This window comes from Castor canadensis, chromosome 3 (genome assembly GCF_047511655.1).
Source record: "Castor canadensis chromosome 3, mCasCan1.hap1v2, whole genome shotgun sequence".
Classification (NCBI taxonomy): domain Eukaryota; kingdom Metazoa; phylum Chordata; class Mammalia; order Rodentia; family Castoridae; genus Castor; species Castor canadensis.
In genome coordinates, this window is record NC_133388.1 from 178,729,326 (window position 1) to 178,755,595 (window position 26,270).

Below are 26,270 nucleotides of genomic sequence, written 5' to 3' on the forward strand. Positions count from 1 at the left end.
ACCTTAGTGAAGTTAGACAGGTTCAGAAAGCCAAAGGCCACATGTTCTCTCTCATGTGAAATATAGACCTAATACAAATACAAGCAATATTACGAAAAACAGTTCACACTAAGAGGAGGTCACCTACAAGACAGGGAGGGTAAACTAAAGAAGTTAAGAAGATGAATGTGGTTGATGTGCTTCCAAGAATGAATTATAAACCTGTTGAAATCACCATAAGAAGGGAACTAAGGTAGAAAGGAGAAAAACAGAGGAGATGAACCAATTCAGGTTATAATACATACATACACACACGGCAATGTTACGAGGAAACGCCCTATCTTTAAACAAACAAAGATGTCATTTTTTCCCTTTTACAAAATCAGAGAACAACAGGGAAGAACAGGTCCTGTCCAGGGGGTTGGTACCAGTGTGAGGGGAAAGGAGGTGGGAAAAGAGTGTGAGAGAGTGAATATGGTGTAAATACTGTGTGTACATGTATGTAAATGGAAAAATGATACCTGATGAAACTATCCCAGAAATGAGGGGAGGGTTGAAAAATGAGAATGATGGGGAAGGTGAATTCAAGTATGATATATTTGATATATTGCAAGAACTTTTGTAAATGCCTCAATGTACCCCCACCACAACAACCAAAAAAAAAAAAAAAAGGAATACTGGCTACAGGAGAAAAAGCATTGCATGCTGGAGACCGATGTAGAGCATCCTGGGGTTTGGATGTGTTGATCTTCAGTGTGAAGGTGTTGACGTGGTAGGATATTTGGGAGATGGGGCCTAGCAAGAGGTCATTACTGGACCTTCTCTAAACTCTCTATGGCTTCCTATCTTACCATACAATCTTCTTCTCCTATGTGTGCTCCTGTCATGTGATCAACCAGGATATGATGTAGCCAGGGAGCCTGTACCAGAGCTGGAACCATGCAGTTTGACTTTTAGCTTCTAAAAGTGAGTAAAATAAACCTCTCTTCCCTAGAAGCATCCAGTCTTAGGTATTTTGTTATAGCAACAGAAAATGGAGTAATAGAGATCATCTAGCATTTCTCGCGCCCCCTACAAGATGTGAACCTAGTTGGAACCAGAGCTGAGCCTTTAGAAAGCTATTATTTTGTCAAATCCACCAGCTCAGGATTATGGCCAACATGGTAAATACTAATGGTGATTGAACTATTCCTAACCTCTTGGAGACTGAATTCTAGTGAGGGAAGACATACATTACTTTGAAATTTTAACATTTATAAGGATAGGTTCTACAGAAATCCTCTCAATGGGAGGATTTGAGTTTTCTAAGGAGCCAGAAAACTTACCCCCAAGAAGGTGATAATTGCTTGAGATTTGAAGAATAATAGGAGCTAACTAGATGAGAAGTAAGGGGCAAATACTCCAGATTAAAAGTGTAAGAGCCTGTCAGAGGAGGAGCTCTGAGGGATTGAAAAGTTAAATACTGGAGTAGAGGCAGTGTGAGAGTGCAAGGAGTAAGATGAGTTGGTGAGTGAATCTGCTATGTTAGATCTTTCAGGCTATATTAGGAAAATCTGAATGCCAGGTATTATGGTCACTTTTTAATTCCAGCTATGTTAAAGGTAGAGATTGGGAGGGTCCAAGTTCAAGGACAGCCTGGGAAAAAGTTAGCAAGACCCCATCTCAATCAATCAGCCAGGAGTGATGGCATGCATTTGTGACTACAGCTTTGTTGGAGGCCTTAGGTAAGAGGATTTTGGTTTGAGGCAAGCCTGGAGTAAAAATGAGAGACCCTATCTGAAAAATAACTAAAGCAAAAAAGGCTGGGGGTGTGGCTCAAGGTATAGAGAACCTGTGTAGCAAGTGGTGCAAGGTCTTGAATTCAAACCAACCCCCCCCAACACACACACACACAAAGAGAGAAGAGAGAGAAAATATTTGACTTTATCCTAACAGCAGTGAGATGACATTTTTAAAAGCTCAATTTGATTTCACTGTAGAATAGAGCTTAGTGGAGTAAGCAAGAGTGGGGAGGTTGAAGGTCTTAGTGACGAGGATTATGGCATTCAGGATCAAACTATGTAGCCCTGGCTGACCCTGAACTAATGATCCTCCTACCTCCACCTCCTGAGGGCTGGGTTTACAAGTGTGTGCCACCATGCCTGGCTTCAAATGCTTTTTGAACTCTTGATTTTCATATAATTTGATTTATTGATATTTTCCATTATGGTTTTCATTATTTGTATTTTACCCAAGAAGTAAAATGTATTTTTCATATTGTCTTCCAAAGTTATTTTTTAGTTTCAGTCTTTAATCTACCTGTGAGTAATTTTTAGTATGATGTGAAGCAGCGATTAAATTTATTATTTCTTCAAATTTATTTATGAAACACATATGCAATGTTTTTTGTGTGTTGGGAACCCTTTCATGTTTTACAAATAGTAGCATTAATTTGCATGAAGACATTTTGTGGTAGTTTACATTCTTATCCCTGTGCTACAGAAAAGGGAAGAGAATTTTGAGAGGTTAAGTAGCTTGCTCATGGTCAGAGGAAGTAAACAGGAAGCAGAGGCAAGGATTCAATGCCAGACACTTTAGCTGTGGGATCCACACTCCTTATCCCCAGTGAATCACCACACCTCCCAGCCTATTTGTCACTGATTTGCAATGTGCCAAATACCTTGTTTGCCATGAAGTTCCACCATCTAACGTCCTTAGCGTCCAGTGATGTTCTTGCCTGGCCGGTTTTTACCATGTCTGGTGCAAAGTACAGAGACATTCTCCAGCCTCAGCATTCCACAGCAAGGAAAGCTTATCCTTTGGTGTCTGCCTGTCTATCTCTAAACCCATGGATCTTTGTTACTATGGTAACTCATTTTTATTCTTACATTATTCCAGATTTGGCCAGTGGAACCATTTCAGTCAGTCTGTGTGTCCTTTTCACATGACCTCATCAATTTTTGAGCCATTCCTTTACTTTCTGGAACAAGATGTTCCAGGCTGGTTGTGTATTTTCCTTTTCTCATCTTGGAATCAACTCTTTCTCCAAATGGATTCCTTCACTGGGGCAGAGGAGCCAGAAAGCAAGCTCTGGGCACCACCATTGTTTTGAGGCTATTCCAGTTCACTCCCACAGGGCTCTTCCTTGGCTTCCCTGCTTCCATATTTCCATCTCCCTGCTCCACAGTGAGAAACATGACTCCCAAAGCGTCAATGGATGTCCTGACTTAGTCCTACAATACACAGGAGATAGCAGCACGACCACTATGCCCATACCACTGCCAATAGTGAACCCACTAAGTAGAATTCAAGATTTCTTAGTAGTTCTCTCTTTTTTTCTTTTTGTGATGGTACTGAGGTTTGAACACAGGGCCTCATGCTTTCTAGGCAGGTGTGCTACCACTTGAGCCATGGCTCTGGCCCATTTTGCTTTTAGTTATTTTTCAGGTAAGTTCTTGCCTTTTTCTCCCCTGGCTGGCCTAAATTAAGGTCCTCCTACTTACACCTCCAGAGTAGCTGGGATCACAGGCCCACACCACCACACCCAGTTTGTTTGTTGAGATGGGGGACTCACAAAGTTTTTGCCTGGGACAGCTTTGAACCACAATCCGCCTGATCTCTGCCTCCTGCGTAGTTGGGATTACAGGTGTGAGCCACCATCTGGCCTTTTTGTAGTTCTTTTGTTTTTATATTACTGATATGCAAACAAAGAACAGAGGTAGAGAAGTTATTTGGACTATTTTCATTTTCTCTTTGTGTGTGGAAATATCAATCAGTCCCACTAAAAAAGAAACAAACAAAAGCCATAATAAAAGGTGCATTTAAGGGCTCTCATACTTCCCCATAACTTTTTTTCAATTTGCCTCTGTGATTAAGCAATTTCATTTTATAATAAACAAATAAGCAATTCCCACAAACCTCTCCTATTGTTATTTCCCTTCCTCTCTAGGAAAGGTAGCATTATTGCATATAAATTCTTCTGAAATCCCAGTCCTTGGGAGGCTGAGGCAGAAGGCTGCATAGCAATACCATCTTGAGTAATCAAAAAAGAAAAGTTCTGGGAATTAGTCCATATAAATCCACATCTACCTATCATCTATCTGTTTAGGTGTTCCTTATTCTTTTAATAGATACACATTATTCTACCACATGGGCACATCACAATTCATGCAATTTTTCTACATGTATTGAGTTTCTAACATTTCATGACTGAGTCAAGGCCTTTGGTGAAAAGTGTGTTAGAGTAAGTGTTGCCATCTCTAGTCAGAAAGGGTGTGGGGAGGATAGGCTTGGGCTTGGATCCTTTCCAGGGTACCTCAGTGATCTAATGACTTCCTATAGGCTTTACCGATTAAAGCTCCATAACACTTTCCAATGCTGCCACCGTGGGTCCAAACCTTTATTTATGGACCTTTGGGAGACACCATCCAAACCATAGCATTGTCTGATTTTTAAAATAGTTTGTATGTGCTTTACTACTGATTTTTCTAGATCTACTTGAGTTTTTTATTTTTTAAAAAATTGTTTTCTATGTGGCCCGGGCTGGTCTAGAACTTACTGTGTAGCTCAGATTGGTTTTGAACTTACTATCCTCCCTGTCTCAGCCTCTTGAGTGCTGGGGTTAGAGGTGTGTGTGCCACCAAATCCGATGAGTATTGGTTTTTCTTTTTCTTTTCTAGAATCTTTTTTTTTCTTTCCAAATCTGCTTCATTGCTTTTATAATCTCTTGTTGTTACTCATTTTTTAATTAAATCTTTTCTTTTCTTTTTATTTATTTTTTTTGTTTTTGGGATTTGAACTCAGGGCCTACACCTTGAACCACTCCACCAGCACTTTTTTTGGTGATGGGTTTTTTTCCCAAGATAGGGTCTCTCAAGCTATTTGCCCAGGCTGGCTTTGAAACATACCACAATCATCCTGATCTCTGCCTCCTGAGTAGCAAGGATTGCAAGCATGAGCCACCAGCGCTCAGCTATTTCTTTAAATATTTTGCATGTAGCTTGTGTGCGTGTTAAGGTCTTGCTCTCTAAAGTCTGTGCAGATCTGATTTCATTGCCTATTTGTTTTATTTTTGTTGGTGATTGCTTATGGTCTCTTATTTCCTTGTATAGAATCTGATTTTTTTTTTAACTGTGTATTCATATATGTTAAGCTCTGGGAAATTCCTTGAGAACTGTGTTAGAATTAAATATTCCAGAAAGGACTGAGTTTGCTAAGGACCAGTTAAAAATTATTCTTAGCCTGAGCCTTTGAAAGTCAGGTAGATAATATGAATTCAGGCCACAACCCTGAATGAAAGTTGTTTTAAAGCAATAAATTCCCTGGGGAAAAATCTTTCACCATTCATTCACCCAGTTTCAAGATTAAAAAAAAAAAACAACTTTGTTGTCTACTCTGAGAGCAGACTTACTTCTGGATCTTTCTTTCATTGGTAGCATAGTCTTTTAGGCTGCCAGCTTTCAATGAGGGCTTCCTAGAAGAATTCTCTCTTGGGAGTAGTCTTCAATTTGAAAGGCTGCCAAAGCAAAGACTGGTCTCCAGAGTCTGGCAGATGGCCTAGGACAAAAACATGCTTGAATATTTGCGTACTTCCTTGGATTCCTGCCTTTTATTAATTTTTAATTTCTAAAGATTCTTTCTAGCTTTAAAATGCATCTTAAAAGCTTGTATTGAAATATGTTTATAAAAACAAAAATATGTTTATAGCTTTCTGGTTGCTTTCAGTGGAAAGTTGTTAAGAAGACCCAAGCTATATTACCTTTACGGACTTGGCAGTTTAAGGTGTTTCCCAAAGCATCAAGTACATTTTAAATTAACAATACATGTATGAAAATGCCATAATAAACCTGTTATTTTGCATGACTAATATATGCTAATTGAAATTATGATATAGATATCTATTCAGAAACAGAGAAAGATGGGGGTATAATGGTTAGTGAAAATAAAGAGTTGCAAAGTTGTAAAAAGGTATGAGCTCATCATTATCAAATATTCAGAGATCCTTGTATGCAGAGAGCATAGTTTTACGTAAGACTTCTCAGGCAGTTGAATTGTGGATAATTCTTTTCTCTTTAATTTATGTGCCTATAATTTTCTATAATGTACAAAGATTGTTGCCTAAAAATAATTTAACCTACTTAAAAAAATCTTGTGCATCTGAAATGAAGCATTTCAATATTAAATAGAAATAGTGTGAGCTTTTTCAATAGTATCTTTTACAATTTACCAGCTTTGACCTAAAGCTGTTTTGTTGTTCATGTTAAAAAAAAAAAAAGCAAAGCTATGCATTTTGAGGGTCTCTGGGAAAAATCAAGTAGGTAGAGGTCTCTGTCTTCTGTGGAGCTATTTGATTTCTAGAAATGAAAAGCTTTTCCCAGGAATGGGGCTGTCCAAGGAGAGGGAGCCGAGGATGTGATTCTCACTCTTGGAAGCCTCTCAAAAGTTTGAGGGTAGTTTGAGGAGTTGAAATGTCTTGTGTGATGTCTTGCCTGGCAGCAGAAAACAGAGATAATCTCTGAAATGCTTTCCAGAGGATGATTCTATTATTTTGTAGGGGTGTCCTCCGGTTAGAATTATCTTTTATTTTTCTTCCCACTACCTCATTATAGGAAACTAACTCCAGATGAAGAATCTTATAGCTTTCAACTATTTTAGAGTTGATCTTGTTAATGAGTCTTTCTAGAATTGATCAGGGAAATGTATAAACAAAAATTTAGTGGAAAACCAGTAGTTTATGAGCTCTGAGGACATAATAACAGACCCTTTTCTGGGAAAATGTGCAAGAAAATGCCACTCTAGCAAGATCAACGGTGTGCGGAAGCAGCTGTTGTTGTACAATGATGTTTGGAAAACAAAAAGAACACACTTGAGATTCTAGGAAAATTCTGCTTGCATACATCATAAAATTATATATAAAATGGAAAGAATGTACAATGTCATCCCAGTCAACTTCAGGGGTTTCTTTCAGATAAAACCTGAGACTTGATGACCTGCAGTCATTTTACTTGTGAAGTTCAACTGTACAAGTACATAAACTGTATTTGTAATTTTAAAAGACAACTTCTTTGTGAAACATGAGTCAGGGTTATTGCAATTCCACACCTGCAACAGCAGAATTCTTTACTTCTCCAAGATGTGGGTGAGTTAAGACACTGAATAAAATAGATTAAAGTTCTTACAGTGTTATAAATGAACATTAATTGCACCCAGTAGTAAAATCAACTATGCCACACACATTTGTTTCAAAGATCAAACAGATACGTTTGTTTTGGTCATTGATTTGAGACCTCTTAGTTGAAAATGCATTTTGGTCCTGTGTAGTAAGAAAATATTTTCAAATCTTGTTCAATTCTATCATCATAGGTTGCAGAAATTACTTCATCATCACAAGTGTTGACAGATCAGACTTGGCAAGTTCACTTACTAGGAGGTTTGGAATTGCTGAAAGTTCATCAGCATTTCTTCCCTAGCTTAAGGTTGAGTTCCTGTGCAGCACACTGCTAGACCAGCACTAATCCTAGCAGACCTGGACCTCTTCTGGGTTTCTAAATGCAAGTGTTTTATCTCATTTGGGAAATCCAGCAAGTTGACCTGAATAATTGTGAGGGTGCTTCCTGGAAATCTGCCACATGGTCATAAGATACCCTTTTCTTTTTTCTTTTAAAAAAAAAATCACATTTTTTTTATATAGGGGTCTTGCTATGTTGCCCAGATTGACCTCAAATTCGTAATCCTCCCTCCTCAACCTGTTGAGAAGCTGGGATTACCAGTGTGCACTACATGCCCAGTTTGAGACTCCCTTGTCTTATTTTTTCATTGTACCTCCATTTTTCCTGAAGGCATGATAGTATGCACTTTTTCCACAATATAGGTTTGTGGTGAGAATTGTGTGATCATTTACTTCATGAAACTTTAAAAGCAAAATAACTCTTTCAGGAAAATTACTACTGTCACTCTCGGAAACAAAACTTTCATAAGGAAAGCACATCTGAAAGTCAGATCTGCATGCCTGAGTGATCCAACTGATAATTAAATCTGACCATATCATTGTTCTGTCCAGAGTCCCCTGCTCTTTGTCTACAATATCTGGACTCTAACCACAATTCTTACAGTATTTGTAACCAGCTACCACTTGGGCGTTCTCTGTTAATGTCTCCCTTACTGCACCCCTCTTGTTCATTCCTCTGATACCTCATGGCCTTCTTACTGTTCCCCCAAATTGAAGAGATTTGAGTTTGTGGTTCCCTCTGTCTTTCCTCCATTATTGTGTGGCAGGTTCCCTGCTTCATGCAGTAGCTACTCACCCTGACATCCCATGCAAGAGGAGCTTGTGTCTGTTTCCATTCCCTTGTCTTATTGTTCTTCCAGCTCTTACCAGTGGTCTTGTGCTACATATTGTTAAGTTTTTCTGTCAGTATCCCCCATGAGTAAGCTCTAAAAGCAGGAACTTTACAATACACCCCTGACACCTTAGAATCCCACCTGGCAGGTCAAAGGTGGTTAATGAGTGTCTACTGACTGAATAAATATGTAAATAAATGCATGGCTCCTGAGTCCTCTGCCACCTGCCCTCTTAAGTCAGCCAGTCACACATATGGTGCCCACATGGATTTAAGTAGATGCCTTACAACTGACGACAGCCATGTGGGAAGAATTGAAGAGTCATGACTGATTAATTTCATTCTATTCAATGCAGGAAAACATTTACTACGCCCCTATTAGGAGTGTGTGCTGGAGTTGATATTAGCATATCTGCTTCTCTAAAGAAGGCTTATAATTGATGGTTTCTACACAAGAAAAGCAAAGCAGATAGACTTCCTCAGCCAGTTGGGACTCCTGATTTCTGTTGAAATAAATTAAGTTGACAAGCCTTTGCTGCACCCCTACTATGAGCAAGGTGCTATGTTGCTAAGAATCTCGGTTGACACACTGCACAATAGTGGCACTCTTTCAGCTTTAAATAATAGGAAATCTGTTTCAGGAAAGAGTCTTTGCAACAATAGAGCATAGATTATAGATGTATGCAGCATTGCATTAACCTGAGTACTTCCAGAAGTACAAATACTAAAGCTGTTAGAATTCTGTAAGAGTCATGTACCTACACTGTGCATTAATGTGCACTCTTGATTGAGATCTAATCAGAAAAATGTTTTTGTTCCTCATTAAGGTTTGACAGTTTATCCTCTTATATCATTGCATAACAGTAAAATTTAAATGTACACATTATTAGGACCTTGTCATATAAGGCATTGAGTAAAAGCAAGTGCAGTATTTGTACAAAGGCGCAGTTAATATTGGCTAGCAGTGAGAATACACTGGGTCTGAGTCTGATTGAAGGGCTTTTAAATGGGATGGCATGATAGATAATATTTTTTTTTCTTATGGTACTGGGATTTGAACTCGGCATCTCACACTTGCTAGGTAGGTGTTCTACCACTTGAGCCACTCTGCCAGCCATCTTCTTCCCTTCCTTCCTTCCTTCCATCATTATTCTTCTTTTCCTTCTTCTTCCTCTTCCTCCTCCTCCTCTTCCTCATTCTCCTTCTTCTTTTGGTGGTACTGGGGTTGCCAGCCCCTTTTTCTGTTGGATGTTTTCAAGATAGGTTCTCATGAACTATTTGCCCAGGACAGGCTTCACACCATGATTCTCCAGATCTCTGCCTCCAGAGTGGCTAAGATTACAGGTGTGACACACTGGTTCCTGGTGATGGTTAATTTTGATTGTCAGCTTGATTGGATTGAGAAGTGCTTGGGAGACCAGTAAAACACACCTCTCGGTGTGGTGTGACTATGAGGGTGTTTCCAGAGATGATTAACTAAGGGGGAAAGACCCACCCTGAATGTGGGCAGTCCCATTCAGTCGATGAGGGGGCCCAGATGGACAAAAGTGGAAGAAGAAGAAAATCCACTAGCACAGGCATTCTCTCTTTCTCTCTGCTTCTAAGCCACCACATCCTTCTGCCATGATGCTCTCCTCACCTCAGGCCTAGAAACAGAGCCAGTGGACTATGGAATGAATCCTCTGTACCCAAGAGCCAAAAATAAATCCTTCCTTAAGTTGATTTTCATAGGTATTTGTCATAGCAACAAAAAATCTGACAAACACAGGTAGATTGATTCATTTAGTAGCATAACTTGCCCATGAGATAGGTACTCTCACTATTCCCATTTTACAAACTAGAAAATAGGAACAAAGAGGTCATGTACTTATACCAGGTCAGTAGTGATGCCAAATTCTCACAAGAATTCATGCTTTTTTGTTTTGTTTTGTTTCAAGATATTGTTTCACTTTATAGCCTAGGCTGGTCTCAAACTTGCTGTCTTCCTGCCTCCACCTCCTGAGTACTGGAATAGGAGGCTTGTGCCCCCAGACTTGGCCAGAATCCATGCTTTTAACCACTATATTATATTACCCCTAAGGAAGCATACATGGGCACACTAAATATCAATCAGAGTCGACAACAATAGAAGAGTTCTCGGTGGAATGGCTCAAGTGGTAGAGCACCTGCCTAAGCAAGTGCAAGGCCCTGAGTTCGATCCCCAGTCTGACAGAAACAAAACAAAACAACTACACAAAAGAGAGTGGTCTCAAATTACTGTTTTTCCTACAAATAAATAATAATTATTGTAGGAGCTCAAAGGAGGGAAAGGTAAATTCTTCTTTGGGGAGAGTTGAGCAGGCACTTGAAGAAGGTCATGGCTTATTTAGATGGACAGAAGTAAGAAAGTATTATGAAGGGCCAGCATCAGACAAGAGCAGACTTAGGAAAATGTAAATGCTAATGGGGGCCGGGGGCAGGGAATAATTTCATTAAGGAAGTTCTTACTAAGTAATAGGTGAAGAGCTTTCCATATGCCATCAAATTAAAAATCTCTTAAACACTAAGATACCATTGTGCAATGTGGATACAGTAACGTGTCTGGTTCTATTTGACTTCAGAGCTCACACCTTCCATCCATGTAATGCAATTTGTTTAAGAAGTTGAGTGAATGCAGGTCTGTCTGGAGGGTTGGTACCAGTGGGGGGGGAGGATGTAGGAGAGGGAATATGGTGGAAATACTATGTATATATGAAAATGGAAAATGAGACCTGTTGAAACTGTTTCAGGAATTGGGGGAGAGGGGATAAAGGAGAATGATGGTGGAGGTGAATTCAACTATGATATGTTGTAAGACCTTCTGTAAATGTCACAATGTACCCTTGGTGTAATAATGTATCACAAAAATAGATTAAATCATTTAAAAAAAGAAGGTGAATGAACATGGACAGGAAAGTCAGGCTAGGGTAGACTTGGAGGCACTTGATTAATAAGATGACATGTTTATACTTTGTTCTTATGAATAAGGCATCATTGGAAGGTTCGTAGCTGGTAGGTGACATGAGTTAAGCAGGTATAATGTTTAAGAAATACGTAGTGAAAAATCAGGAATGATACAAGGGTGCCCACTACCCCCACTCCTATTCCTAGCCAGAGCAATTAGGCAAGAAGAAGAAATAAAAGGAATACAAATAGATAAATAAACTGTCAAAATATCCCTATTTGCAGACAATATGATGCTATACCTTAAAGGCCCAAAAAACTCTACTCAGAAGCTTCTAGACACCATCAATAGCTATAGCAAGGCAGCAGGATACAAAATCAACTTATATATATATACATAGATAGATAGATAGATAGATAGATAGATATAGATGTATAGATATATAACTTATATATCTAAATACCTATATATAATTTATATATCTATATACATATATATATTATATATATGTATATATATAGCTTTTCTATACACCAATAAAGAAAAAGCTGAGAAAGAATATATGGAAACAATTCCATTTACAATAGCCTCAAAAAAAATCCAATACCTAGGAGTAAAATTAACAAAGGATGTGAACGACCTCTACAAGGAGAACTACAAACCCCTGAAGAAAGAGATTGAGGAAGACTACAGAAGGTGGAAAGATCTCCCGTGCTCACGGATTGGTAGAATCAGCACAGTAAAAATGGCTATATTACCAAAAGAAATGTAAATGTTCAATGCAATTCCTATCAAAATCCCAATGACATTCATCACAGAGATTGAAAAATCTACCCTAAAGTTCATTTGGAAACACAAGAAACTGCGAATAGCCAAGGTAATACTCTGCAAAAAGAAGGACTTCAAACTATATTACAAAGCAATAACAATAAAAACAGCATCGCACTGGCACAAAAACAGACATGAAGACCAGTGGAACAGAATAGAGGACCCAGATAGGAATCCATATAACTATGCCCACCTTATTTTTGACAAAGGCGTCAAAAATATATGATGGAGAAAAGACAGCCTCCTCAAGAAATGTTGCTGGGAAAAGTGGTTATCCGTCTGCAAAAAACTGAAACTAGATCCATGTTTATCACCCTGTACTAGTATCAACTCAAAATGAATCAAGGACCTTAATATCAGACCCAAAATTCTGAAGTTGATACAGGAAAGAGCAGAGACTACTCTGGAAGTAATAGGTATAGACAAGGACTTCCTCAATAGAACCCTAGCAGCTCAGTAACTAAGAAAGAGGATGGACAAATGGGACTTCATAAAATTAAAAAGCTTCTGCACAACAAAAGAAATGGTCTCCCACTCCTGGGGATATATCCAAAAGAATGAGACTCAGGTTACTCCAGAGGCACCTGCACACCCATGTTTATTGCAGCACTATTCACAATAGCCAAGTTATGGAAACAGCCAGGATGCCCCACTACTGACGAATGGATCAAGAAAATGTGGTACTTGTACACAATGGAATTTTACTCAGCCATGAAGAAGAATGAAATCTTATCATTTGCAAGTAAATGGATGGAACTGGACAACATCATTCTGAGTGAGGTTAGCCAGGCTCAGAAGACCAAAAATTGTATGTTCTCCCTCATATGCGGACTTTAGATCTAGGGCAAATACAGCAATGTGGTTGGACTTGAATCACAAGACAAGGGGAGAGCACATATGGGAGATATGGGGATAGATAGGAAACCCAAAACTAGAAAGTGTTTGATGTCCTCACTCCAGAGGAGCTAATACAGTAACCTTAAAGTGACAGAAGTCAATATGGGAAGAGGATCAGGAACTAGTGAAAAGGTCAGGTAGAGATGAATCAACTTGGGTTGTGTAATACACTTGTGCATGGAAGCAATGCTAGGAATCTCTCTGTACAGCTATCCTTAACTCAACTAGGAAAAATGCTTTGTCTTTCTTATTATTGCTTATGTCTTCTCTTCAACAGAATTAGAGCTAAGGGCAGAACAGTTTTTGCCTGGAAGCAAGGGGGGTGGGAGGGTAGAGGGTGAAGGTGGGGGGTAGGTGGGAGGAATGGCCCAAAATGTATGCACAAGAGAATAAATGAATAATAATAATAAAAAGAATTATGTGGTGAGAAGCGCATTGATCCTGTGGCTATGTGTTAGAATTATTGGGGAGTTTCTAGTAAAATGCTCATACCTGCTCCTTCCTCTAGTCAGTTAAATAAGAATTGCTAGTGTTCATCTCACTCATTTGCTCAAAATCTTTCAGAAACTTCTCCTTGTCAAGATGAAGTCAAAATGCTTATGGTGGCATACAAGGTGGTTCAAGGTCTGATTCCTGCTCACCTCCTGAAATTGATCTCACAACACTCATCTTAAATACCTATTGTCTGATCTCACCAAACTCTGCCCATTGAAGATACTTTGGATCTATTCAAGCTCTCTCCTGTTCAAGAACATTGTGTAAAGTATTCTTTCTTTCCAGAATGCTTTTGCATCGTTTCTTCCCACAGCTTGCTGTGTCTCTTTATAACATAGTGGTCACCTCCTCAGCTACAAATTTCCTTTTTCTTTTTTTTGGTAATAATGAGGGTTGAACTCAGGAGCTCTGTACCTGCTAGGCAGGTGCTCTAGCTACCGCTTGAGACATGCCACTAGGCTTTTTTTTTTTTTTTGAGACAGATTCTCACTATGTAGCCCAGGCTGGCCTTCAACTCATGATCCTCAGGTCTCATCTCCCAACTGCTGGGATTACTGGTGTGCACTACCATACCTGGTTTAGCTACATATTTTCTTTCTTGATCATTCTACCTAAAGAAGTTCCATGCCTCCACCCTCACCTGTTACCTTTAGTTCACTCCATATTTTGTTAGTGTTTGTGGAACTGGTCTGTAAGATCATAAGGCTGGGGAGCTTTTTTGCTTAGCACTATACACTCAGAGTCCAGCAAGTGTCTGCTGTATAAATTGATGAGAAGGCATATCTTAAATAACTTAGCCAGTGTCACTCTGCCCATGAGGACAAAGCCTGGAGATGAACACAAACTCTAAACCATCATGGGATTCTACCAGAATATGGTGATTTGCTCATTCTTTCTTCATTTTGTTTATTCATTAGGCAAACATGTATTGGATGGTTAGTCTTGACAAAGCCCAGTGTTAAATGCTGGGGAACCAAAAATATCAGTCTCTGACTCTGAGAAGAATGTAATTTTGAAATTTTAGCTTGATTTCCTCCGAGCTTATATGTGGAGGTTACTGCAGGGTAGAGAAATTCTCCATTTTTCCACCAGTGGTGGATTTTTAGATTAGATCTGTATCAATCAGGGTTCTTTAGAAGAATAGAACTAACAAAATATATGGGGATTTACTGATTGGTTTACACGGTTGGAGGATGGGTGGTCCCACCACACTATCTGCATGCTGGAGAGGCAGGAGAACCACTGGCTGCTCAGTTCAAGAAGCTGGGAGCCTCAGAACAAGGGGTCTAATGAGCGGCCCCAGTACAAGTATGGAGACTGGTGGCTTAAACAGAAAACAATTATTTCTTTTTGTTGATTTTTAATTTTATCCCAGTTTGGAATCAATATGCTTTACTGTCATATATTTTACTTTTGTTCTTTAAAGGTACATGTTACTGAATTCTAACATAAAATCAAAAGAGTTTATAAATCTTAAGTATGCTTTTCAAGGGATTATGGCAATGTGAACATACTAGTAATTACCATACAAATCAAGAAACAAAGCATTCTAGGCACCCCTCATGGTCCCTCCCACTTGCTACCTTACTCTTTTCCAATCTGCCCAGATTACCTCTACAGATTAAATTTCCTGAAGTTTATGTGAATAAAACCATATAATAAATGTTCTTTCTTCCTGGTTTCTTTCACAAAAGTTTTAGTTGTGTGACCATCTGTGGTGTCACCTATAGCCATATTTATTCCTTTCGTTGCTGTAAACTACTGCATTATGTAATTTCACCATTAGTTACTTAGCTATTATACTCTTGATATACATTTGAATTGCCTTCTTTCTGGGCTAGGATTACTAAATCTACACTATCACTCACTTAAAAAGTCTTTGTATGGATATGTGGACTTTTATTTTGGACATATATCTTGTTGGTCATATTATTGCTGGGTCATAGAGTGGATATCTGCAAACATTTATTTCTTACAGTTCTGGTGGCTGGGAAGTCCCAGTTGAAGGGATGGGCTGCTTCACTGTGTGGTGAAGACCTGCTTCTTGGCTGACAGATGGCTGCCTTCTTGCTGTATCTTCAGATGACAAGGAGAGAGAGGAGACTGAAGTCTCTTCTTAAAAAGGCACTAACCCCACAATGAGGGCTCTACTGTCATGACAGCATTCTAAATAATATCACATTATGGGTTAGGGCTTCAATTTATAATCTTAGGGAGAACAAAAACATTTATTCCATAGCTCTGAGCTAAAAATTACTGGTACTGCTGTTCATGGAAGTACAAGCCTATAATCCCAGCTACTTGAGAGATAGAGAAAGGAGAATCAAGGTGTGAACCTAGCATGGGGAAAAAAGTTAGCAAGACTCTATCTCAAAAAACAAGCTGGGTGTGTGATGCCCATCTGTAATCCCAGCTACTCAGGATGTGGAGATAAGAGGATCCTGTCTCAAGTTATGCCCTGGGCAAAAGCACAACATATCTTCCTCCCTTCCTCCTTCCCTCCCTCCCTCCCCTCCTCCCTTTCTCTCTCCTTCCTCCCTCCCTCCCTTCCTCCCTTTCTCCCTTCTTTCCCTCTCTTCCTTCTTCCCTCCCTCCCCCTCTCCCTCCATCCCTCCCTTCCTGCTTCCCTTCCTCCCTTCTCTCCTTCCTCCCTTCCTCCCTCCCTTCTTTCCTTCCTTCCTTCTCTCCTTCTCCTCCTTATTTATCTTCCTTCTCCCCCCTTCTTCTTCTTTCTCCTCCCTCCTCTTCTCCTTCTTTCTCCTTTTCCTCCCCCTCCTTCTCCTTCTTCTCTCTCTCCTCCCTTCCTCCCTTCTCCCTTCCTCCCTTCTCTCCCTCCTTCCTTCCTTCTCTCCTTCCTTCCTTCCTCCCTTTCTTCCTTCTTTCATTTTCTCCTTCTCCTCCTATTCCTCTTCCTTTTCCTCCACCCCCCTTCTTTCTTTTTCTCCTTCTCTTTCCCCTTCTTTCTCCTTCTCCTCCTATTCCTCTTCCTTTTCCTCCACCCCCCTTCTTTCTTTTTCTCCTTCTCTTTCCCCTTCTTTCTCCTCCTCCTCCTGCTCCTCCTCCTCCTTCTTCTTTTCTCTCTCTCTCTCTGGGTCTCTGGGTAGGGTCTTACTATGTTGCCCGGGTTGGTCTTGAACTCATGTACTTAAGTGATCTTCCACCTCAGTCTCCCAAGGACTCCAGGTGTACTCCACTATGCCTTGCTTGCTTTGGCTCTTATCTTGATTGCAACTTTGTACAAGACTCTAAGCCCAAATGATCTAGTTCAATTGTTTCTGTTTCCACATCCTCAGAATGGTTTGAAATAATAAATGCTTTCTTTATGTTTTAAGATGAAAACAAAACAACAAAATTCGGATTCTTGCAGTGGAGTTTGGGCATAGAACTGCAGCAGAGGGATTAAGTGACCACATGCATATGGAGTGCTGATTGCCAAGTCCTCCGACTTTCTTGCACAACAATCACAACTCTGGCAGCCAGATTTTACCTCACAGGAGTGAGCAGGCTTGGGGACTCTGCCAGGTCAAGAGGAGTGACTACAGACCCCCACCCCCAGAGCTCCCAATGCAGGGCCCACCAATGAGGCCACTCAACACAAACGTTTGCTTGGTCACAACCTCGAATCTCCCCCTCTATGCTTGTTCTTTTCTTATCCCAGATTTTTACTTTGAGAAATTAAAATTTACAGAAAATCTTCACATTAGTACATTGCTAACATTTTTATATTTTTCCTTCTGTATATACTTCTACTTTTTTCCTGAGCCATATAACTTTTTCATCTTTAGTAATGAGCACACTACCAAGGAATAGCAGAAATCCAAGTAACACTTCTATGGAAAACAAAGACAAAAGCCTTTTTGGAAAATGCAAAGTCTATGCAGAATGAAGAAAGCCTAAGAGAAAAATTATCATTAATGTCTTCAAGAAACTTGAACCCATGGCACAAGAATAGGATGCTATTAGAAAAACATTAACCACGCACAAAACAGAGTTCTTAGAAATTAAAATATGAGAGCAGAAATTAGAAACTAAAATAAAATTTAAGTCTGCAGTGACAAAATCCAGAAAAAAAAAAGAACAAAGGCAGAGAAAAAGGAAACAGGATGGAAAAAGTTTTTTAAAATGTAGCATAATTCTCAGAGGTTTACTATCTGAAAAAAAAGGAAATCCAGACACAAAGGGGAGGATTTCATTAATGAAATACATAAGATTTTTCCAGAACCAAAGGCTATAAATTCCCAGAGTGAATGTCTATCAAATACGTATTACAATAGATAAATCTAAACCCACATCACTGAGAAATTTTAAGACATAGGAAACATATTGGTTTACTATCTGCAAACCAGTTTGCCAGCACTCACTAGATATTAGATTTGTAGCTGCCTTGATTTTGGATTTCCCAGGCTACAGAAGTGTGAAATAAATTTCTGCTGTTTAAGCCACCTTGTCCAGGGCCTTCAGTTTATAGCAGTCCAAACTGACTAAGACAACAGACACTCAGGTGGAAGCAGCATGACGCCAGGGACAGGCTGTTGATCGTCAATATCACCATGCCTCCTACTAATAAGCAGCTTTCTCACCAGAGAAATTCCTGGAGGATGTGCTTCACCAAACAAGGGTAGCAATAGACTAAGAGAGGAACCAGGAAATAATGATTCCAGTCTTGAAGAAAGGCAGAGGGAATTCCAACTTGGTAGAACAGTAAAGACCAAGATAGTAACAATAGGTCTAAAGGGAACGCCCCAGAGAAAGAAGAATGCCATAGCTGGACTTGGTGGCACACACCTGTATTCCCAGTTACTTAAGAGGCTAAGGCAGGAGGATGGAGAGTTCAAGGCCAGCACAGGCAAAGTTAATGAGGTCCTACCTCAGAAAGGGCTGAACTAAGCCAACTGGATTCTCTCTCCCTCAAATGAGAGTATTAAGTGATGGGACACAGGGGCAGAAGAAAAATGTTTGCTAAATTTTTATCTGATCTCATCCTGAAGGTACAATAACCCCTACATCCAGATGCAGCTCTCACATGCAAAGGAACACAGCAATGCAGTTTGCTTGCTTCCATACAGTGGTAAATAAGCTGCCATCCCACAAGCTTCAATAACCTGTCCACCATGGCTTTTCTGGGTTCATGACCTAGATCTTTTGATCCAACAACTGAAGAATTAACCCTTCGATCAGCAAAACAGCTGAAGGTGTAGCTCAGGTGGTAGAGTGAGTGCTTGCCCAGGAGGCTTGGGGTCCTGGGTTAAACCCCCAGTACCACAAAACGGTCTTTAAAATCCTAGTAGGAAGAACTAGAAAAAAGAAAACTAAGCAAATGAGGAAGAAAAGTAATTATTCCCTTCTTTTTCCAAGATAACTTCTGGGGAACTACAAGTAGAAAGGGAAAATAATAACAGTACATTCTGATGTTTCTACATGAATCGTATTTGTGTATCATGTAAATGGAGGTTTAGCCAAAATTGCTGTCTAATCACATTAGGGAAAATAGAAGAGTTTAAAGGGACTGCTGTATAAGAGAGCAAATCATCTTCTGCCATAATAGAAAATACAGAGATGATGTTTCAAATTGATGAACAACACATACCAGTAACATGCGTGTTATTTAGAAGTATAGAGATTAGAGATGTAGGACAAAACCTGTTAAAAAAAGTAAAAAATGGTTACTTCTGGAGAGTGAGACAATATTATTTGTTTTTTGTAAGTTTTCAGAACTGCTGGCTTTAAAATGATATGTATGAATTATTTTAATAAAATAATAATTAAAAAACTAAAGTAGTCCATGTGCGCTCTCTCAGCATGTCTGGGTAAAGGCTCTTGGTAAAGATTCTTCTTATGATATTATAATAACTGGAAAGAGTCTTGGCTTTTTGTTAGATGACATTGGATCTAGTACTATCTGCCATTGACTTTTTGGGGGATTTGGGCAGGGTACTTAATTCTTTGAACCTCCGTTCTTTCATTTGTAGAGTGAAGGGGGCTTGGCACATAGGTAATTGCAGATCCATTCCAGGACTATTGTGTTATGAATAGAACCTTTTGTGCAACATGGACGCCCTGGCAGCATACGGTCACACATGAAAAACTTGGCTGCTGTTAAAGTCATGACTTTGATCTTGAGCGTGGAACGGAAAAGATGAAGAATGCCTTAATCACTTGTTGAGGAACATGAGAGGTGATTGAAAGAGAGAGGTGGACTCCAGTACTATAGGATAGAATGAGACCATATCATTTGAAGTTCTGGAATGGGTCTTACCTTGCAGAGCTAATGTTACTAAAATAGGATAGTGTACTTGACTGCATTTCATAAAGCAAAAGCCCTGTTTAAGTATTTTATAGTGGGAAAAGCTCAGGCCCAGTAGTTAAGATATTTGAATTCTAGTATTGACTTAGTTATTAACCCTGGGTGAACTTGGACACACTCTCTCATGTCCTTTGTCACCCTTCATGATTAGGGAGTTGAAGGAAGAGTTGGTTGAGGTTATCCCATTAGCAGGGAAAGAAATCAAACCTGGCATAATGAGGGTTGCCCAGGGGGCAGAGGCAAAAGCTTCCAGAGAAGGATAAAAGCCAGGTGTTTGGGAGCTCAGGACATGGGTGGGTTCAAGAGGTTGAAAACCAGGATGGCACAGGGACAGTTCAATGAAAATGGATGCCTGCAGCCAAATTCGAGATGGTACTAGGGGTCCTCAGCTGATCCAAGGGTTAACTCTTTAGTTGTTGGATCAAAGAATAATCCAACAGGTCATGGCTCCAGGAAAGCCATGGTGGACAGGCTCTTCAGACTTGTGGGATGGCAGCTTATTAACTACCTATGGAAGCATTTCAATATTTTAACATCCAGTAATCTGTTTTGTTGTGCTCCTTCTGGATGTAAGAGCTGCATCTGGATGTAGGGGTACTGTTCCTTCAGGATGAGTTAAGATAAAAATTCAGAAGACATTTTTTCTGCTTTTGTGTCCCACCACTTAATACTCAACATTTGAGGGAAAGAGAGTCTACTTGGTTTAGTTTAGAGATTATCTCCCACACTTCACTTGGGGAAACAGAGCTCCCTGAATGCCAGGCACCCCCAGCCCCAACAGCTGCATCCAATTGAGTGGAAGACAGTTCCTACAGGAGCTGAATCTCTGTGACTCTAGGGTGAGATACAAGGTATTAAGCAACTGGTACCGCAGGGGTACAAATCAGTTAGGAGTAGGGCAGGGTCCCCAAGACTCCCTACTCTACCGAGTTTAGTGATCTGTTGCCAGCTATCCTGATAAGATTAGGGCAAATACAGGAGTCCCAGGAGCAAGAATGTGGTAGTCAGCATGGGGTGTGTGTGTGTGTGTGTGTGTGTGTGTGTAGAACATGGGAACAGGTATTAGGAACTTGGGCCAGAGTTCTTGCTCATAGGAACGGCGTATTATTATCAGCTGGAGCCTGTTTACTAGTTGAGTATGGTGGGGGCATGGACGTTGGGCTTGTGAAAAAATGCTTACAATGGGGTTGGAGTAGAATTACAAATAACTCACACATCTGGAAACTGTGGATTACTGCAGCATGCATGAGGTATGATTGTATTATTGGTTTTGATAAAGATTAGGTAACAGGGTAGGTGATTCTGGAATTTAGTTGATACAATCAGAAATGTCAGTCTCTCCTGCCCTAAACACTAAGAGCACCTCTGTGGAGAAAACTTGAAAGAAAACTCTTCTAGAAAGAACTACTGCAGAGCGTTCAGCCATGTGCAATGAGCAGAATGGGGATAATCCCCATGTGGGTAAACACAGCTTCCATTTATTACCCATTATGGATTAGCTCCATGAGTACATGTCATTTAATTCACATGACAGTCTCCCAAGGTGTGATTAACTATGCTCCTCTTATTCATGAGTAGTTAGGCTCAGAAAGGCAAAATAGCTTTAGCAAGGTGAGACAAGTAAAGGGTAGAGCCTTTTCATTTAGGTTTAAGCTCAAAGTCTTCTTGCAAGGCTTCAGGGGGCCGAGAGGAGGAGAGGGGCAACTGTGTGTGTGTGTGTGTGTGTGTGTGTGTGTGTGTGTGTGTGTGTGTGAAGTCCCACTGGAGAATTAGGATTAGAGTCATGTCACAAACTCAGAATGAGACTCAATTACTGTGGGAAGCTGGAATTTTTGCCAAGGTCCCAGATATGTATGTGCAGTTTTCCCTAGATTGAAGAAGAGACTTAGTGAGGTCTTGCAGTCTTGTTTCCATGATTCAATTATCAGTTCTCTACCAGACCCCGAGCACTGACCTGAAGATGAAAATTGAATAAACATTCTCTTGAACGGGTTGGAAACCCACACACAACTGCAACTAAGTGGAAAACTAACTGAAACCAGCCATTCTGGTTCAACATTAACTGAAGTTTATCTACATTTAAAGTGAAATGCAGGAATTCAAGTTAAAGCGATCTGGGCTGAGGGTTGTGGCCCAAGAGTTCCTGACTTCAAACTCCAGATGAAGAGATGAAGGAAAGATGAGTTAGAATTTTTAAAACTAACTTTTTATATGGCTACTAAATCAATACAAATCCTATTTTTGTCCAACAGATATGCATATTTGTTTTATTTGGATTTTTGTACACATATTTCATATTTTAAAGTTACCAGGGAATCTCCCATTTTCAATTTTCTGTAATTAAATAACTGCACTCTCTTCCTCCATCTTTCACCTACAACTGTATGCTAACATGCAACTACCTCCCCAAGGGAATTACGGGGAAAGTTTACCTCAGTCATTGGAGTCAGGGTGAAAATGAAGAAAATAGAGTAAATTTTCAGTAGTGAAAGGGGGATCATAATAGATAGGTATGTGTGTGGAAGCAGAGGAAAGGAGATCTAACTCCTGACACTATCCATCCTTTTCTTCGTCTCCAGAAATAAAGCTGCATTTGGGAATTCTGTCCCCTACCTGTCAATCTAGGGTGAACAGGTTTCTTGGTTTCCGCCCTGTCCCACTCCCCGCGCAGACACCAGGTGGCGCTGTCACTCTGGCTGTACGGCGTCCCCAGTCCTAGAAGTTGGCCCCGAGGCTCTGAGTCCAGAGCACTGCGTTCAGTGGAGCGCGGAGGCAGTGCGGCGCCGGCCCCGGCCGCTCCCAGCAGCTGAGGCTGAGCCAATTCCGACCCCGACCACAGGACGCGGGGCGGCTGTGGGGGCTGGGCCCGGCCCTTTGCACTTCACCTGGCGCCTCAGGGATGCAAAGGACAGGCAAATGCGAGCAAAGCAGAGGGGTGGCTAACAGCAGTTTGGGCGATTGGAATGTGGGAAGGACCACCTTGACAGGTGTCAAATGTCACTGTCTCACTTTCTGGGTTCTCAGATAGGCATGATGGAGACAGCTTACGTGACGTCCAAGAGTACCAATCGCTGTTTTCGTTTTCTCCATTATGACCCCCTTTCGGTTTTCCAAAGCAAGAGACTATTTTCATAAAAGCTGGATCTTGCTCAATTCTCATTTTCTATGCAGCCCCCTAATATTTGTGAGCAAATATTACAAGCTATGCTGTAAAGAATTGGGATTTGTTAGCATGGATCAAAACCGGGAAAGATTACTTTAAAAACAAAATTTTTTTTTTTGGAGACAGGATCTCGCTATGTAGTCCAGGCTGGCCTCGAACTATCCATCCTCCTGCCTCAGCCATCTAAGTGCTGGGATTACAGGTGTGCAACACTACCCGGATGGAGCCCCTCTGGTTCTTCATGTCTCAGGGCAGAGTCTGTAAAACAGCGGCCGGCATGGAGCAGAGCCACTAGGATGTTTGGTAAATTAAAAACCTCTCTGGGTGAATCTGCAAGTTATGCGGTCCAACCTCATAACCATCTGATGCTATTCAGCTTTTTTTTTCTTCTTTTTTTTCGGTGAGACTGGGGTTTGAATATTTGAACTTAGGGCTTTGCACTTGCAAACCAGGCACTCTCCCGCTTGAACCACACCTCCAGTCCACTGTGCTCTGGTTATTTGGGAGATAGGGTCTCCAAAACTATTTGTCCAGGGTGGCCTCAAACCTCTGTCCTCGGGATTTCAGCCTCCTAAGTAGTTAGGAATACAGGTGTGAGCCACCAGCACCCGGTTTATCCATCCTTTTATAACCAGAAAATTGTCAGATGATTCTCCTGCACTTTAAAGTCTGAGCGTCTTTGCCTTGCTGTTTTATAACCCTTGGACTTGTTCAGAAAAGAAAGGGAGAGGAAGGGGCCACCAAGGTGGTCTTTACATAAACGCAGTCTTTAACATGGGAAGGCAAGGCTGCTCTTTAGGAACGATGTGGGCACACGACACCAGTAAACAGGAGGGCTGGAGACCTCTCAAAGCAACCAGGGGCTGTGGGTGAGCAGCTCTGCACTACCTCTGTCTCAGCGGAGGGGTTAAATCCGCGGGTCCTTGCGCACTATACACAGCGGCACTGCGCACCTGGGAGGGTGGCCAGGTCTGGGGTGGGAGAGCACGTGGGGCGGGGACGCAGAGAAAAGGAGGAGAGAAAGTGTGTGTGTGGGTGGGGGGCGTTGGGGACTTGGGTGTGCCTCCCACCTCCCGCCCCCGTGGCCACCTTCGTCTTTATAATTGGCTACAGGCAGCCCTTCTTTCCTCTTATCTGATCCTGGACGCGCATCGGGGAGGCGAGCGCTAAGGAGGCGGAGGCAGCTCCAGGCTGCGGAGAGTGGAAGCAAGGGAGGGAGAGGGAGAAAGACCGAGGAGAGGGAGAGGGACAAGGAGCGGGGGAGCGGCTAATTAAAAAAAAAAAAAAAAGTGTACTTGGTGGAAGCGAGCAAGGGCAGTGCACCGCTAAGAACCAACTCTTGGTGGATCATCCCTAGGCGCTAAGAGGTCCCCAACCTGGGCTGGAATCTCGCCCCGCACAGGTCAGTTCGTTTTTCTTTGCTCTTCTTCGGCTGGGTTTGGAAAAGTCCATTCAAGGAAGGAAAAGTGGAGAGAGCGAGCCACCTGCAGACGCAATGCAATTCCCTGAACTTTCTCTGCACGCACGCGCCCAGGCTGGCCCGGGGACCTTTGGGATGGCACAGGGCGCTGCACCCAGATGCAGCTTCGCGGGGCTCCCTGGGTGGGGAGGTCGAGGGCGCCGAGGGATGAGTGCGCTGGCAGAGGAAATATCTATTGTTGCTCCTGTGGGCTTTCCCTGCTAACTGGGTGCCGTGAGTGTGGGGTGGGAAGAAGCAGGGCGTGGCAGCTCAAGAATCTCCATTTAGTAGGGCTTAGTAAAGGGACTTTTGTGATAGGAAACTGGCTTAGTAATTTGTCTTAAAGGGCTATGTACGCATGGAGAACACTTGGGAGAGCAGCCCCAAGACCATGGGACACCAAACTCACCAGGCCACTCATTGATCTGCGGTAGATTTTGGCAGCTGAGGACCAGGCGCTGGACGCTAAGCGGTGCCACTAGGCAGAGCCGGTAGATGAAGGTGGTGGTCCTATAGGCTCTCCTCCACGTCTCTGCGCCAGGAAACCGGGATGCTCAAAGCGCTGTGCTTTCGTGTCTAAAGCCAGGAGGTTGCAGCTTTGGGGTGAATCATCAGGCTGTGATGTTGGGAGGATCCTCTTGGTCCTAGCTTTTCCATCCCTCATCTCCCCCTCTTATCCCTTTGGATTCGTTTCTAATTCATAAGAGGCATCGCGAAAGCTGGGTTTTATGCGCAGTGCACATCAGGGTTCGTGCTCCATCCAGAGGAGTGGCGTGGGCCATTACAACGGTCACAGGCACAAGCAAGGGGCTGTGATCTACAGATTTGTGGCTACAGGCGCTGGGATCTTGATGCAAAGTTCTCAAGTTTTCTGTGGGAAGCGCGCCTCCTGGAATGATTGCTCAAGGTTGCTCAGTTTAGGTGCTGGAGGGCTTGAGACTTGCTCTTAGGGTGTGCAGCTCTCACAGATGCCTGAATTTCCAGCTGAAAATTGCTTCTGGAGATGCTGAGATCCCCGTTCTTAGTGAAAGAAGTTTTTTGGAGAGTGCGCTGCTGGTAGGGGTGCAGGCGGGGCCAGGAGAGTAAGACTGATGGCTCGGTGGAGAGCAGAGCCCTTATTTGCAGAGAGCCAGGAGGGCACTTCTTCCTGCTCCTATGTGATCAAGAGCCCCTTTACCGAGCAAACGGGCTTACAGTGGGTGCAATGAAGAGACTTGGTGTTTGGTTGCTGACAAGGTGGTCCGTTTCTGCACACTCAGAGAGCTCACTAGTACATTCAGAATGGGTGCATGAGTGAATGGATGAATGAATTTAGAATTGGGATTGTTCAAAAGAGTAATTTGGATGGATTTCTTCTGAACTTGGACCCAAGGGCTTTCCTTCCTCCCTCCCTCCCTCCTTTCCTTCCATGATACTGGGGTTTTGAACCTGGTGCCTTGTCCCCAGCCCTTGTTGTTTCTAGCTTTTTTTTTTTTTTTTTGTACAGGATCTTGTGTTTTAGTCCTGGCCAGCCTGGAACACAATTCTCCCAATCTCTACCTCTAGAGTAGCTGGGATTACAAGTGTGAGGCACTCCTGCCTCCTTCTCTCCCTCCCCCTCCCCTCTTTCTCTTCCCTCTCTGTCCTCCTCCTCCTTTTCCTTCTTCTTCATTGAGAAATTCACAGGCAAAAAAATCCAGTCATATAAAGTGCAACAGTTTTTAGTATATTCAGAGTTGTGCTACTGTCACAATTGAAGAACTCTTGCACTTCAGAAAGAAATCTTGTACAGATTAGCAGTACCTCTCCAGTCTGTTACCCTTCTCCATGGATTTCATATGGATGGAAGTATACAACATGTGGTCCTTTGTGACTGGTTCCTTTACTTAGCAAGATGTTTTCTGCTTTTAAAACTTTATTAGCAT

At 41.6% G+C, this 26,270-nt stretch overlaps 1 protein-coding gene across 6 annotated transcripts in view; it reads left to right on the forward strand.

Annotated features, from left to right (window-relative positions):
• Col14a1 (collagen type XIV alpha 1 chain) overlaps window positions 1-26,270 on the forward strand; it is a 277,904-nt gene that overhangs the window by 46,289 nt on the left and 205,345 nt on the right. For 5 of the 6 annotated variants that reach the window (XM_074069129.1, XM_074069128.1, XM_074069132.1 and 2 more), the window contains exon 1: window positions 23,968-24,309. The exons of the other annotated variant lie outside the window; for it this stretch is intronic. The gene's annotated coding sequence lies outside the window, so the exon portion shown is untranslated. Of the gene's footprint in view, window positions 1-23,967; window positions 24,310-26,270 lie in introns of those variants that run through there. 6 annotated transcript variants of the gene reach the window in all.